Below are 15,634 nucleotides of genomic sequence, written 5' to 3'. Positions count from 1 at the left end.
AATAACAATATAAACTGAAAATGAAGGTTCCACGGGAATGGGCTATTTTCAAACAGTCATTTTACCTGAATTAAATAGCCATTTACATGGGTAAATGACTATTGAAAATTGTCCTCATACTACCCATCTTGAATTTGAATTAGTGTCAGATATGAGGAAATCTTACTTTTTTTCTATTATTTTCTCTGCTATTTTTGCCATTGTTTTGCATCTGAATTCTTTATGTTTATTCATATCCTGCTTTTTGAAACTTGCTTTTTATTACGTGTATATACAAACAGTAACACAGATTATAAATTTCTCATTTTGTTCCAGCTGTTGTTTCATCACTTAACTTTACAGTGCAATGATAGTGAACAATAATAGATATCCCCTTACCAATACATCAATTGATTATTGTATATCTTTCATAAGTGTATTACGGGGCAATTTTCATACTACTTGCACAGCTGCAAAGTTTACAGATACTTTTTACCCATGTTGTTTGCTCCAAGGTTCAAAATAAAAGTATGTGCTTAATTTGACTTTGAAAATCGCACAAGGAAAAAGCACCTGCAGAGATTTGCACCTGCTTTTTCTGCAGATGCTCTTTCCAACCAGAACAATGACCATAGTTTTGAAAATCCAAAGCTATGCATGTAGTTTTATCCCCCAGTCTAACCTCCCACAGGAATCATCTCCGCCCAATGCAGGTAAAAGTGTGCATATTGTGGAACAATGTGTGCACTTTTTCCTGCATACAGAGTGAGCAATTTTTAAAGAGCTCATTTCCATGGGTAAAACAACTGCTTTGAAAACTACCTTCTAAAAGGATAAAATAAGGTGGTAATCGCAGGTGAACAGTTTGCCTTCCAAAGAAGAGAAAATAGGAGTACCAACAGTACTATGGCCTGGATTTATCAAAATGCACTAAATACCGCATGGCACTTTGAGATAAGTGCGGTATTTCCTACATTCAACCACTGGGGGGACCATGTTTTCTATCAGAGCCACTGGGGGGGGGGGGGGGGGGGGGAGAGAGAGAGAGAGCATAACAAGGACAGTAACTTTAAAACAAGCATGAAAACGCCCATCCATGTGCGTATGGGTGCGTGAGTGGACATACATTGGGATTTTTAATCATGCGCACAGTTGTGTGGGTATAATTTCAAAATACACCTACCATGCCTATGTGTGTTCCTAATTTGAAGCCGTTACTCAAGCAAACGTACTTTGCGTATCTTCCTTAGGATTTTGTTGGCTTTAACGAGCACAGATAAGCGGATTTTAAAACCTGCTCGCTTGAAGGACATTCCCAGTTTTACCACTTAGTCCACCAGTTTGCCCAGTTTAACTCAAGATGATTCAGACCCTCTGGCTCTTCAGCCTGCACGCCCCTCAGTTGTTCCAGACTCCTCACCCTGTTACGCTAGACCTAAAAGGTGATTTCTGCAGACTTATACCTCATCAGAAGCAGCAGTATATATATGTGGCTAACAAGCTGCCACGCGCTGCGTCTACTGGATTTAAAATATGTATTTGTGCGTGTAACTTTGGGCCCATGCCGGAACGCCCCTGACACATCCTAGCTTTGCCTCCTTTTTTTTTTGACTCATGCCCACATATATATGCAGCTTTTAAAATACACGTTGCTTGTACACAACCCAAATACTCACATATATGGACCTTTTAGTGTGAGCAATACTTTTAAAATTCACCCCAGTATTTTTATTCTCTTCTCAGGTCTGTTACTTCACAGATAAAAGCACAGTTCCATTCCCTAAGGCATCAGAACATGCCAAACATGTATAGAAGGTGTTTAAATGCAGGCTGGCATAGACTCCATACAGCAGCCAAAACTCCCTTTTCTATTTGTACATTGTCAGACTGCTAAACCTCCAACAGAAGGATCAGGCAGCCTCCTTACACAGACATCTGCTATCAGCATGAAATAATCCTTGGGGTATCTTGGCCCCATTCATCTTTGCCTCCCTGATAGCCTTCTTTAAAGAGAGATTTTGCTCTCTAAATACTCTGATTAAGTTCATCTAGCTCCACAAATTAATGTTACCTCTTCTGCTGTAATTTTCTTCTCCTGGTTGGATTGAGGTCACTACTCTATAATTCTCAGCTGTCTCTTGTTCTCTACCTCTCTTTCTTAAAGTGGCACTACTATTTTTCTCTCCTTTATCTTCTCCTCTGGGGTTTTCTTTACAATGTCTCTGGCTGGATACTTGTTCCCCATCTCTGGACTGTTTCCGGCTGTGCAAAGTACCTACCCCATTAAACCAAGGAAACAACAGACTATTTTAACATCTCTTCAATACCAGAGTTCCTGGCAGTGCTGCTGATCTCCCACAAGATGGCACTGATGGAACTGTATTATTAAGCTGTGACAGAGGCTCTTACCCATCAACTCCAGTCTCTTCTTGAAATCAAAGCTCAAAGCACATGCAGTCTGAATACCTCAAGGAGAGAGAGAGAAGTAAGAAGAGGTGTTTTTGTGGAAGGGCTAAAACAAGGAAATGAATGGTCTCAAGTACAAAATCAACATATGCATCAATGAACATCAGGGGGCAGGGTCCCACTAAACTGAGTTAGGTATGATGCCCAACTCATTCATACTGAGTGTGAGTTGCAGTGATTAGTCAATCAAGGTCACAGGGCTGTGCGGTGAAGTTTATTGTTCAATAAGGTTTCATTATGAGACCCTGCTTTAACCTTCAAAAATTTCATAAATGACATTGTGGAAGGACTGTCGGGAAATGTTTATCTTTTTCTGGATCATATCAAAATCTGCAACAGGGTAGACAGCCAGGAAGGTTTGGAAAACATGAGGAGGGCTCTAGCAAAGCTCGAGGAATGGTCTATTTACTTATTAACAAAATTTTTATGCCGCTCCATCCCATGTTCTAGGCTGCTTACAACAATACCATTCATAATTACTATAAAATGCAAGTACACAATAAAATATAAGAAAAATATAAAACATATTGTATATAAGTCAATTGAAACATAGAAAATAAAATCATGACTAAAATCTCTAACACAGTAAAATAACAAAATATAAAATCTAAAACAAAACAAAAAATGAGCTATTGCTAAAAACACCAATTGCTATTACTATACTGAAACCCATTTGTCTCACTTATTTGTCTATTGCTAAATAATTTAGTAGAATGCTAGCTGAAATGCCTGTTTTAAATTGTTTTTTTGACTCAAAATAGAAGGACAGAGAAACTAATTTTCTTTCAAGCAAATCTATCTCCACCAATTCAATATGTCTTTATGGGTGTCAGCAAGCCAGGAGTACATGCAAAACTTCTCTAACACACAGGAGAAGTATCACGGACCTCTCGCTGATTCACCCATATGGACTAAAAAGGATACCAAATATGATCTATTTTTCTTCATTTTTCAATTGCATTTAAAAACATACTGTAGCGCGTCAGTTAATAGTAATCCCCAGCTCTCAACACAAGCATATATTGCACTCAAAAAATAAATAACCCAACCTCAAATTTTTTGTGTAATATATGCATGTGTTGGGAGCTAGGGATTACTATTAATTGATGCACTACAGTATTTTTTTACCAAATAGGTAAATTGTTCCAAAATAAGAATCCTGCTACCAAAAACATTCTCTCCCTGGAATCAACTAATCAGAAGGATTTGTAGTTTGGAACATCGAGGAGGCATTGTCCTTCTGACAGACTTCTTGTAAATTTTTAACAGTGAGTTGATGGAGTGAGGAGATTTGTGGTTCAGAGCATTGTGTATCATGCCCAATACCTTGTAACGAATGCAATATTCTACAGGGAGCCAGTGCAGTGCATTGAGAACAGGAGTAATGTACTCAAACTTTGACATCCCTGTTAGAATTTGAGCTTCCAAATTCTGAATAACTTGGATTGCCTTAATCATGTAGGTGGTTAACCCTAAAAACAAGGAGATGCAATAATCAAAGGAAGGTATGAATAAGGCCTGGATGACTGTTCTAAAATCTGTTTCTTCTTTAAAAAAAAAAAAAAAATGTTACAACGAAGTGTTTTAGTGTGCCCTTGGGCCTCAGCCCGACCCCAGACGGATCCAGATCCGAACCGAGGGTTGGTGACGTGTCCCAGCATGGCAGGTCTTACCCTCTGCCAGGCCTGCAAGCTCCCGGAGCCAACAAGATGATGTTGGAATCGTACCAAAAAAGGTTTAAATCTTCTCTACATGTGACGTTTCCAGTAAAAAGTTTGTACAAGGTTTTTTATGTTTCTTAAAAGAAAGATCTGTGTTAATAATTACTCCTAGATTCTTTGCTTGTCTGACAATAGTTAATTGATTCCCCATAAAATTAAAGGACATAGAAAAAGGAGTATTTGGCTTCCTACTTAGAAAGAAAATCTGTTTTATTTAATTTCAGAACTAGTCTATTGCAAGTTAGCCAGTTCTTAATGGAAGTTAGATAAACTGAATAAAATCCTAGAGTAGTCTTATTGTCATCTGAGCATGGAAAGAAGAATTGAATGTCATCTACATACAGGGAAAAATGTAAACCCAGCTCTGAAAGTAATTTGCATAGTGGTTTTAAATGAATGTTAAACAAAACAGCCAATAGCGAGGATCCCTGAGGTACTCCTGTCTGCTTAGAGTCTGGTAGCTAAGATGTTAATACTAAAAAATGCAGTTACGCATTTGGGAGGCAAAAACCCAAGGGAGTGGTACAGCAAAAGATTCTTCTAAGCACGAAAGAAGAGCAGGATCTGGGGGTGATCATATCTGATAACCTTATGGTGGCCAAACAGGTGGATAAGGCAAAAGCCAGAAAGATACTTGGGTGCATAGGGAGATCAATGGTCAGCAGAAAAAAAAGAAGGTGCTATTGCCCCTATATAGGTCTCTGGTGAGACCTCATTTGGAATACTGTGTTCAGTTCTGGAAACTGCACCTTCACAAGGATATAAACCAGTTGGAATCGAGTCAGAAGGTGGCTACAAAAATGGTCAGTGCTCTTCATTCTAAAGAATGTGGGGATAGACTTAAAGATGTAAATGTGCATACCCTAGAGGAAAGGTAGGGTAGGGGAGATGTGATAGAGACATTTAAATACCTCCAAGGTTTTGATGCAGAGGAAAAGGGCCTTTTTCAACAGAAAGGAGGCTCTGGAATGAGGGGTCACAGGATGAGGGTAAAAGGGGTAAAATTAGGAGTAATTTAAGAAAATATGTCTTTTCAGAGAGAATAGTAAATGTATGGAATAGCCTCCCTGTGGAGGTGGTGGAGACCAGGATCTCTGAAAGAGTGGTAGGGATTGTAAAGATGAATAGTTAGTGTGGATAGGCAAGCTAGATAAGCCACATGGTGTTTTTCTGCTATCATTTTCCTTGAAAGCTGTGACAAGGAAGGAAAGAATAGATCAGGTGGTCTTGAAAGAACCTGACCATTTCTCAAGGTCTCAGTGAAACATTTTAATAGAGACCCGAATGATTAATACTTCTATTTACTGTATCAATATCCATCAGAACTCCTCATAGGTCAACATATTGTATATGGAGCACTGTGGATCTGGAATGAGTGCTTGAGTGGAATACCTTTGATTTGGTTGAAATATAGAAACAGAATTTGTTGTATTTCTCCTCTGGCTTAAATCATCTGGGGTTTGGATGACAGAATGTTGACTTTCCTCGTTATGTGTAGGTAAACATCATGCTGTAAAAGGTAGCACCAGATGCAAATGGATGTGTTTGTGTCTGTAGAGGAAGCACTTAGTTGTGATTGAGTGCAGACACTCTAGAGAGCCTTGAAGTGAGTTTCATTGGAAAAAGGAATCCTGGCTATGACTTAGTGTTGTTACATCCAGTGAGGGAGCCTTGGATATGACTGAGAGAGGTTCTCCCAGAAAGAGATCTGTTGGTGTAAATTGGCACACAGTTCACTTGGAGATATCAGATACAATCAGGCCTGGCGCTACCAGGTGTGCAAACCATGCAATCGCACAGGGTGGCACTCCCAGGAGGACAGCAGCTGAGATGGAAGGGGGCACAGGACAGGGAGCAGTGAGAGGCCTATGCAGCCACTGGTGGACCCCATCACCAGTGGCATAAAAATGCAGTGGCCCATGCAGTCAGCGACAGCAGCAGAAGAAACGGGAGCTTGTTCTATGATTCCTCCTTGTGTGCTGCTGGCCCCATGATACTCAATATCAGCGGTGCTAGCACTTCCTGTATGGTCATCTCACGATGCACGAGATGAGCATACAGGACATGCTAGCAGTACAAATGTTGAGTACTGCAGGCTGGCCTGCACACGAGGAGGAGCTACAGAAAGGATGTTTATAGCTCTGCGACGAATCCTGCACTCTCCCAAGGAACAAGGCACCGAGTGGAACAGCAGCAAAAGAGACTCATGGACCCTGCCTGCATAGAAGTTGTGTGTGTATGTGAGTGAATGAAGCCTGCCTGTGTGGGGGGGGAATGGGTGTGTATCAGTGGCATAGCCACAGGTGGGCCTGGGTGGGCATTGGCCCATCCACTTTGAGCTAAGGCCCACCCACTTAGCAATCCACCGGCCCGGCAGCCTGAGAAGTAGTGAGGCAGCGGAGGGAAGGTGGTCCAGGAGGCTGCCGGTGGACCCTGTCCCACCGGCGACCAAAGAGATGGCAGCCTGAAAGGCCACCGGTGGCTCCTATCCTACCGATGGCTCCTATCCTACCGGCGGCCCAAAAAGAATGAAGCCCGGAAGGCCACTGGTGGACCCCATCCCATTGGTGGCCAAGAAGAGAAACCCGACCGTAGAGAGCCCGTTTGCCTGCTCTTCTTCATGTGCTGGCCCTACTGAATTCAAAACACTTATGGCTATCATGTGCTCTATGCTGATCTCACGATGCATGAGATCAGCATAGAGGAAGTGCTAGCCACAAGAGTTTTGAATAGCGCAAAGGCCAGCACACAAGGAGCAGCAGCAGCAGATCTGGCTCTCCCTTCTGCTCCTCATGGGGATATTGCCTGGGTTTTATGTTTTCAAGTGAATGGGAGCCTGCCTGGATGTGTGTTTGTGTAAATGGGAGCCTGCCTAGTGTGTGTGTGTGTGTGTGTGTGTGTGAATGGAACCTGCCTGAGGGGGGTATTGGTGTGAATGGGAGCCTGTCTGGGGCAGGGGGTATTGGTGTGGATGGGAGCCTGTCTGGGGTGGAGGGTATTGGTGTGAATTGTAGCCTGCCTAGTGCGGGGGGTATTGGAGTGAATGGGAGCCTGCCTGGGATGGGGAGTGTTGGTGTGACTGGGGGCCTGCCTGTGTGTGTTTGTGAATGGGAGCCTGCCGTGAGGTAAGGGTGTGAATGGGAGCCTGCTAGGGAGTGTGTGCAAGTGAGAGAACATTGGGAATGGAGAAGCTGTGTGTATGTGTGAGGGAGCGTATGTGCATGGAAATGGGAGCCTGCATGTGTGAGAAAGTATGGGAGTGGGAGCCTGTGTGTGTGTGTGGGAGTGGCAGCTGCTTGTGAAAGTGAGAGCCTGTGTGTGTGTGTGTGTGTGTGTGTGTGTGAGATCCTGCATGTGAGAGCTTGTGTGTTTGTGTGGGAATATGAACATGTGTGTGAGAGAGAACATAAGAAATTGCCATGCTGGGTCAGACCAAGGGTCCATCAAGCCCAGCATCCTGTTTCCAACAGAGGCCAAACCAGGCCACAAGAACCTGGCAATTACCCAAACACTAAGAAGATCCCATGCTACTGATGTAATTAATAGCAGTGGCTATTCTCTAAGTAAACTTGATTAATAGCCGTTAATAGACTTCTCCTCCAAGAACTTATCCAAACCTTTTTTGAACCCAACTACACTAACTGCACTAACCACATCCTCTGGCAACAAATTCCAGAGCTTAATTGTGCATTGAGTGAAAAATAATTTTCTCCGATTAGTCTTAAACGTGCTACTTGCTAAACTTCATGGAATGCCCCTAGTCCTTCTATTATTCGAAAGTGTAAATAACTGATTCACATCTACTCATTCAAGATCTCTCATGATCTTAAAAACCTCTATCATATCACCCTCAGCCGTCTCTTCTCCAAGCTGAACAGCCCTAACCTCTTCAGCCTTTCCTCATATGGGAGCTGTTCCATCCCCTTTATCATTTTGGTTGCCCTTCTCTGTACCTTCTCCATCACAACTGTATCTTTTTTGAGATGCGGTGACCAGAATTGAACACAGTATTCAAGGTGCGGTCTCACCATGGAGAGATACAGAGACAGAGGCAGAGGAGAGAATGCCAGAATGAGAGCTTGTGTGTGTCTGTGAGGAGGAATGGGAGCCTGCATGTGAGAGTAGGAACGTGAGAGTGAGAGTGAGAGCGAGAGCCTGCATATGAGAAAGAGCATGTGAGAGTGAGAGCCTGCATGTGCGAGAGCGTGTGAAAGTGAGAGCCTGCATGTGCGAGAGTGTGTGAGACTGGGAGCCTGTGTGAAACAAACACGTGTTTGACAGAGTGCACCTTGCTCAATATGTGTGTTTTTATTAAAACAAAATATACATTCCGATAGAGTTATACATATAATTAATTTTGATAAATGTAGGAAAAGGACAAGATTTATAACAATTAGCAAATAGTATTTATTATGAAACTATGTTACTGGACTTTAATGGCACTTCCTATAGATTGTATTTACCAAATATGTATATATGTGCCTCTCTGTAAACCGTTGTGGTGGTATATAACTTAACGATGGTATAGAAAAAGATTTTAAATAAAAAAATAAAATAAAATAAAATGTGAGAGAGAATCTGTGTGTGTGTATGAAGGAGGAAGGAAAGAAGACAAGAGGAGAGAGATGAAACAGAAAGAATAAAAGAGATCCTGAAAAAGGAATTAGGAAAAGACAAACAAGGGGGACAAAGAGACTGGGACCTACTGATTAGAAAAATAAGATCAGTCAACAAATGTAAAAAAAAATTATTTTGACTTTCAGCAATTGGAATATGCCACCTCTGGGAATGTGCATTTCTTATATATTTGTATTTTGCAGTTTCATCTGTATTCCAGTGTTCACAGAAGCAGAGGCTGGTTTTTCAGGCTTTTCATTTCAGTTTTGTCTGCATGTTTGTTTCTAATTTATAACCCTTATTCTGTATTACGAAAGGCTCTGTCTGTGTTGCGCATGTGTGACATAAGTGCAATATTTTGGCTAGCGTGTGGTTTCGCTGTAAGGATTTGTAGCAGTTCGGCTTGTTCTGTATGCCCATTATGTAGCGTATTAGTGTTCTAGGGCTTGTACAATGTTTGCCTTTGCTGCCTTTTTTGTAGGTAAGATTGCTGCTGTTTGAGTCCTGAAAGTTACTGCTGTTACGATATGGCATGGGAAAGTTCTAGCTGTTGGTTTTTTGGTTTTTTTTTTTTTTTTGGGGGGGGGGGTTGTAGGGATTTGTCTTACTTCACAAAGTGTTTGGCATTGGCAGGAGTTTGTTTTGCTGTTACTGAGGTGGCACCAGCATTTGAATATATATATATTTTTTTGCATGTCCTAGTTCTGTTCTGCACCTTTTGCAAATCTTAAGTTCTTATGATTATTATTATGATTATTGCTGTTATATTGTAGCTATGATTTTCTCTGCATTTTTGTTTGATATTTGTTTTATTATGTAATTGGATCTGATGTTTCTGTTTTTACATGATGTGCATTTATAAACTACAATAAATATAAAATAAATATAGATTAATAAGGCATTTTTTTAATGCTGTAAGTGCTTGAAATAATAGAATTAAAATATTTTTAAGCATCACTCATGATGAAATGACAGGAGTTGAATGGCAACTTACAGACTAAACAATTTATTAAAGCATGAGCTTTCGAGGATAGTCCACTTTGTCAGATGCATTGTGTGTTGGTTATTGCAGAAAACAACAAACAATTTGTGTTAAAAAAAACAACACAAAACAGGAAGGGAGAACACAGTAATTTTTTCGCAAAGGGCAGCAAAAATGTAAGCCCTGGGCCCTGAAAACAATTAGGTCTGTTCACCCAGATAGGGAACCCTGGGTGTAATTGGTGCGGTCACACCTGCAGACAAATATGACCGATACTACACTCTTAATAGCGTAGTATCGGTCATAAGCTCTATTTTATAGGTATTCGCATTTAATTGCTTCAAGTCAGGTTTTGTTCATTCGACAGTTTCTCTAATAGTAAATTTAGTTCTACCCTGCTCTCCCAGTTCATTGTAACCCCTGTTCATTGTAATGCTTTTTGCAATGTTCTTTGTTTCACTTAAACCGATATGATATGTAATTTCTCTACATGAATGTCGGTATATAAAAGTTCAAAATAAATAAATAAATAAAAATGCCTGGATGTGGTTGAGTGCTCTTACCTGGATAAGGAGCACTGAGTGTGATTCGATGTAGTCACACCCAGAGATATATCCCTGGAAGCCACTGGATATACTCCCCCAAAAAAGATCTGGGTGTAATTCAGTCCACTCATACTTGGAGAGGAATCACCCAGGGAAAGGATCTTGGAATGACTGTGGACAATACTTTGAAATCTTCAGCCCAGTGCATGGTGGTGATTAAATAAAGCAAATAGAGCAACCACTTCTTTCTCCAGGTTGCTTGTAAGTATTGTATTAGAGCATTAGAGATGAGGAAAAAAATGTCACCTTTTATAAACCTGTTCAGTTAAATAATTTTTTGGAAGGAGGTTAAGCTCTCCTGATCTCTCCTATTATGTCAATAGCTTGAGGTAGTTACGCCGCCTGGGGACCAGCTTCACTTTTCTTTGTTATTTCATTTATAGGAGATGTACTCCAGCATTCTCCTTTTCTTTTTCTTCCCCTCCAATATGAGGACTAATGCAAGTTCTGATGAATCTGTTTATTCCTGTTTCCTATTTCTAAATATTTGATTGTTTGCTTGACATTGAGAGCTGTATTTCTGTAACAAGGTAACTTGTATTTAATTTGTTAAAATATAAATGAATTAAAAAAATCATCATGGACTCTGGTTGAGGTTTAGGATGGGATGAGCCATTCCCGAATCAAAGTTTGATCTAGGTGTGACTGCTGAAGTAACGCTTTATATTTCTCACTCTGTTTGTGCTTTTAGCCAATTGCTTTTCCTTGTTTGCTGGACTGACTCTAAATATATTTTTTTTTATTTTGTTATGCTCATTCTGTTCCTTCTTAAGAAGATAAGAACATATGTGTTCTTGGAGGAGAAGTCCATTAATGGCTATTAATCAATTATACTTAGGGGCAGATTTTAAATACTTGTGCAAGCGCGTACTTTTGTTCGCGCAGCAGGCGCAAACAAAAGTACGCTGGATTTTATAAGATACGCGCATAGCCACGCGTATCTTATAAAATCTGGGGTCGGAGCGCACATTTGTGCAACCTGCGCGCGCCGAGCCCAGCGCGCGTTGCCTGTTCCCTCCGAGGCCGCTCCGATTTCGAAGCGGCCTCGGAGGGACCTTTCCTTCGCCCTCCCTTCCCCTACCTAACCCACCCCCCCAGCCCTATCTAAACCCCCCCCTTACCTTTGTTGGCAAAGTTACGCCTGCTTTCAGCAGGCGTTACTTTGCGCACGTTGGTCAGCTGCCCCGCTCCGTGGACCGGTCCCGGGGGCTGTTCCGGAGGCCGTGGCCACGCCCCAGGAACGCCCCAGGGCCGAAACCACGCCCACGTCGCCGCCCCTGAAATGCCGCGCCCCGCCTCCTAAACGCCGCGTCATCCCAACACACCCCCGACAGGAAGCCCCGGGACTTACGTGCGTCCTGGGGCTCTGCGCGCGCCAGCGGCCTATGCAAAATAGGCGCACCGGCGCAGGGGTTTTAAAATCCACCCCTTAGGGAATAGCCACTGCTATTAATTTCATCAGTAGCATGGGTTCTTCTTAGAGTTTGGGTAATTGCCAGGTTCTTGTGGCCTGGTTTTGGCCTCTGTTGGAAACAGGATGCTGGGCTTGATGGACCCTTGGTCTGACCCAGCATGGCAATTTCTTATGTTCTTATGTGCTGCTGGATGCTTGCTCGTTCCTTCTGTTCTTCGGAACCCTTGTCAGGTATAAGAATGGAGACCAATTGTGGCCATTCACTCACGTTTTGAGCATTTGGGTATTTTGGTGCTGTTAGGTGTGCCCGGAGGCCTATAATAGTTGCTCAATGTGTAATCTACTTCTATAGACCCATATCGCCTTCAGCTCTTGGCCACACAGAACTACTTTTGTTGCCTCAACCACCTCCACTGGAGATTGTTCAATACAACCACCATCCTTTCTGTGAAAAAAATACTTTTCTTACATTACTTCTGCATCTACCCCTTTCCAATCCTATACTTGAACTTCCTTCTCATTAAAAATAAAATGATTGCTTCCTGTAAATTATGTATCCCACAATATCACCCTTCTTCCTTCTAGCCTTCAGGGTATATATGTTTGGGTTCTTAGGTCCTCTCAGTTCCTATCTCATCAGTTTCAGGGACTCAAGTCATTGTCTTCAAATGCTTTTCCCTGGTAACTTAGCTCTGTGAAACAGCCTAGCAAGAACCCATGTAATATTGTGCCTCAAGCGTGTGAAGCCTGGTGTCAGATTCTAACTAGTCAGACAAATATATTTTCCCCTTTCCATTGGTGATGGTTTTTTTTCCGCTCAGGAAATGGGAAGCAAGCTAAATACTGATGATTAATTAAAAAGGAAGAAGGATGAAGGTCTCCAAAGATAAGAGAAACTTTGATTACAAAGCTGGAACATCAATACTTTATCACTGCCAGACCCAGCTCGCTGACACTAAACTCTTAGATGACAGCCTGATCGATCATATCACATGACACTCTACATTGTGTGCATATCTGTATGTTCCTTTTCCTTTTGAGCATGTCTGTTTCTTTCACTTTCCTCTACTGTCATTTTTTTCTTTCCCTCTAATACAGGGGGACCCCAAACGTTTTGCGCAGGTCCACATGGTTCACGTCAAATCATTGAGAGGGCTGAACGGTATGTGTGTGTGTGTGTGGGGGGGGGGGGGGGGTGTTACTCCTTTGAAGATTGATGGTTGAAAAAATTATTCCCCTCTCCCCCGCTGGCAAACCTCCTCCCCCTTCTCTTACTAGCATACCTATTCCTCATGATTTTTTTTTATTTGATCACAGGCTGCAACGACCTCACGCTGTGGTGGCAGGAGCAGCAGTGGTTGTGCGTGCCCATATGAGCATCACCTGAAGAAAACGCCCTGTCTCCAAGCAACACTAGTCTGCGGTCCTGCCTTTCCTTGTGCGTGCCTGAGACCACAGCATTGGTGAGGGAATCTATGCAAGGACATCACTTTGATTGCTGTTAAAGAAAGGCGATTAATTAAGTATTAATAAACTAAAAATCAGCCTTGCTGCATTTGCCTCAGCTGTGCATTTGGAGGGAGAAGAAGAAAAAAAAAGTGAAGCTCAGTTCGTGGGCAGTAAAACTAAGCTCTGCGGGCCGTATTTGGCCTCTGGGCATTAGTTTGAGAACTCCTGCTCTAATACTTTGTCTGTTGCAATGTCCTTTTTCTTTTTTATCTTCACTATCTCTTTCTTCCTCCCTCTGTCTGATTCTCTCTTTACCCATTTCTGTTTCTCTCCACTACCTCTTTCTCTTTCCTTGTCTCGCTCTTTTAAAACTTTTTTTTTTTTACCCCTTTTATTCTCCATGACCTCCAATGACTCCATCCCTTCCTGGATGGTCTGGCCCAAACAACACAGGCACCTTATGCTGGCCCCATTTCTGGGACAGCACTCCTCTGAGCATACCTGAGAACTCTCCGGATATGGCCCGGAGACTCTGGATTTTAGCACATATTGCGGGCCTCTGGATACACTTTACAAATCTTCAGGTACCGTGAGAGAGGCTGGAGGGTGCAGGCCCAGTATTCTCTGCTTGGCAATCTGTTACGGCTGTGGCTGCTGTGCAACCGCCTCACCACCAGGGGTCCCTCTAGAGCTGGCTTTCCTGACAGGCCCAGTCCATCTCCTCTGTCCACTCTATGCTCTGGGTGTGCCCTTATAACCCTGCCTGACAGTTGCCTCGGTGCTTCGGCATCGAGCTCACCTGGGCTCCCTGCTCTAGCCTGCCTTGCGTGGCCTTCGGGCCTTCTACCTTGTCTTGCCTTGCCCTGCCTTCGGGCCTTTCCTTTCCTTGCCTTGCGTGGCCTTCGGGCCTTTCCTTTCCTTGCCTTGCGTGGCCTTCGGGCCTTTCCTTGCCTTGCCTTGCGTGGCCTTCGGGCCTTCTACCTTGTCTTGCCTTGCCCTGCCTTCGGGCCTTTCCTTTCCTTGCCTTGCGTGGCCTTCGGGCCTTTCCTTGCCTTGCCTTGCGTGGCCTTCGGGCCTTCTACCTTGTCTTGCCTTGCCCTGCCTTCGGGCCTTCTGTCTTGCCTTGCCTTGCGCGGCCTTCGGGCCTTCTGTCTTGCCTTGCCTTGCGCGGCCTTTGGGCCTTCTGTCTTGCCTTGCCTTGCGCGGCCTTCGGGCCTTCTGTCTTGCCTTGCCTTGCGCGGCCTTCGGGCCTTCTGTCTTGCCTTGCCTTGCGTGGCCTTCGGGCCTTCTGTCTTGCCTTGCCTTGCGCGGCCTTCGGGCCTTCTGTCTTGCCTTGCCTTGCGCGGCCTTCGGGCCTTCTACCTTGTCTTGTCTAGCCTAGTCTTGGTGGCCTTCGGGCCTTCGGTCTTGCCTTGCCTTGCCTTGCGCGGCCTTCGGGCCTTCTACCTTGTCTTGTCTTGCCCTGCGCGGCCTTCGGGCCTTCTACCTTGTGCTGTGTATGGTCTTCGGACCTTCTGCCCTGCCCTGCCTTGCTTACTGTGCATGCGGTCCTACGGGCCCTCTGCTCTATTGTCTGTGTGTGTTTGGCCTACGGGCTCTCTGCCCCGCTTGCGGTGTGTGGCCTACGGGCCTTCTGTGTGTGTGTGTGGCCTACGGGCCTACTGACCTGCCTTGACCCGCTTACGGTGTGTGGCCTACGGGCCTTCTGTGTGTGTGTGTGGCCTACGGGCCTACTGACCTGCCTTGACCCGCTTACGGTGTGTGGCCTACGGGCCTTCTGTGTGTGTGTGTGGCCTACGGGCCTACTGACCTGCCTTGCCCCGCTTACGGTGTGTGGCCTACGGGCCTTCTGTGTGTGTGTGTGGCCTACGGGCCTTCTGACCTGCCTTGCCCCGCTTACGGTGTCTGGCCTACGGGCCGTCTGTGTGTGTGTGGCCTACGGGCCTTCTGACCTGCCTTGCTCTGCCGCCTGCCCTGACCCAGCCTAGACCCAGACACTGCTTCTTGCTGTCTGCCCTGACCCAGCCACGGTTTCCAGCCATCCCTGTCTCTCTCCACCTGGAGCCACCCCTTTGGGTGGTGTTCACTACCCCTGAACTCAGCCCAAGCGTAACACAATCACTTCTTTTCCTCTGCAGATCTCTCCTCTCTTCTGCCACATTCTCCTGCAGGGTGGCCACACTGGAGCCGCTATCGTCACATGTCAGCATGTGAGCAATATGCTTCACTTTCTGGTGACATCCTGCCAATGGTATCAAGGCACACAGTGGAAGGGACTGCAAGAGGCCTCTGGTGCTGCTTTAAAGGCCAGGATCTTCCCAGAACTCCTGATCTGCCTGAAAATGAGAGAGAGAGAGAGTGTGTGTTTCTGTGTGTATGTGTGTGTGAGTGTAGGAGAGGG

This window comes from Rhinatrema bivittatum, chromosome 11, assembly GCF_901001135.1.
Source record: "Rhinatrema bivittatum chromosome 11, aRhiBiv1.1, whole genome shotgun sequence".
Lineage (NCBI taxonomy): Eukaryota > Metazoa > Chordata > Amphibia > Gymnophiona > Rhinatrematidae > Rhinatrema > Rhinatrema bivittatum.
This window is presented reverse-complemented; position numbering follows the sequence as displayed.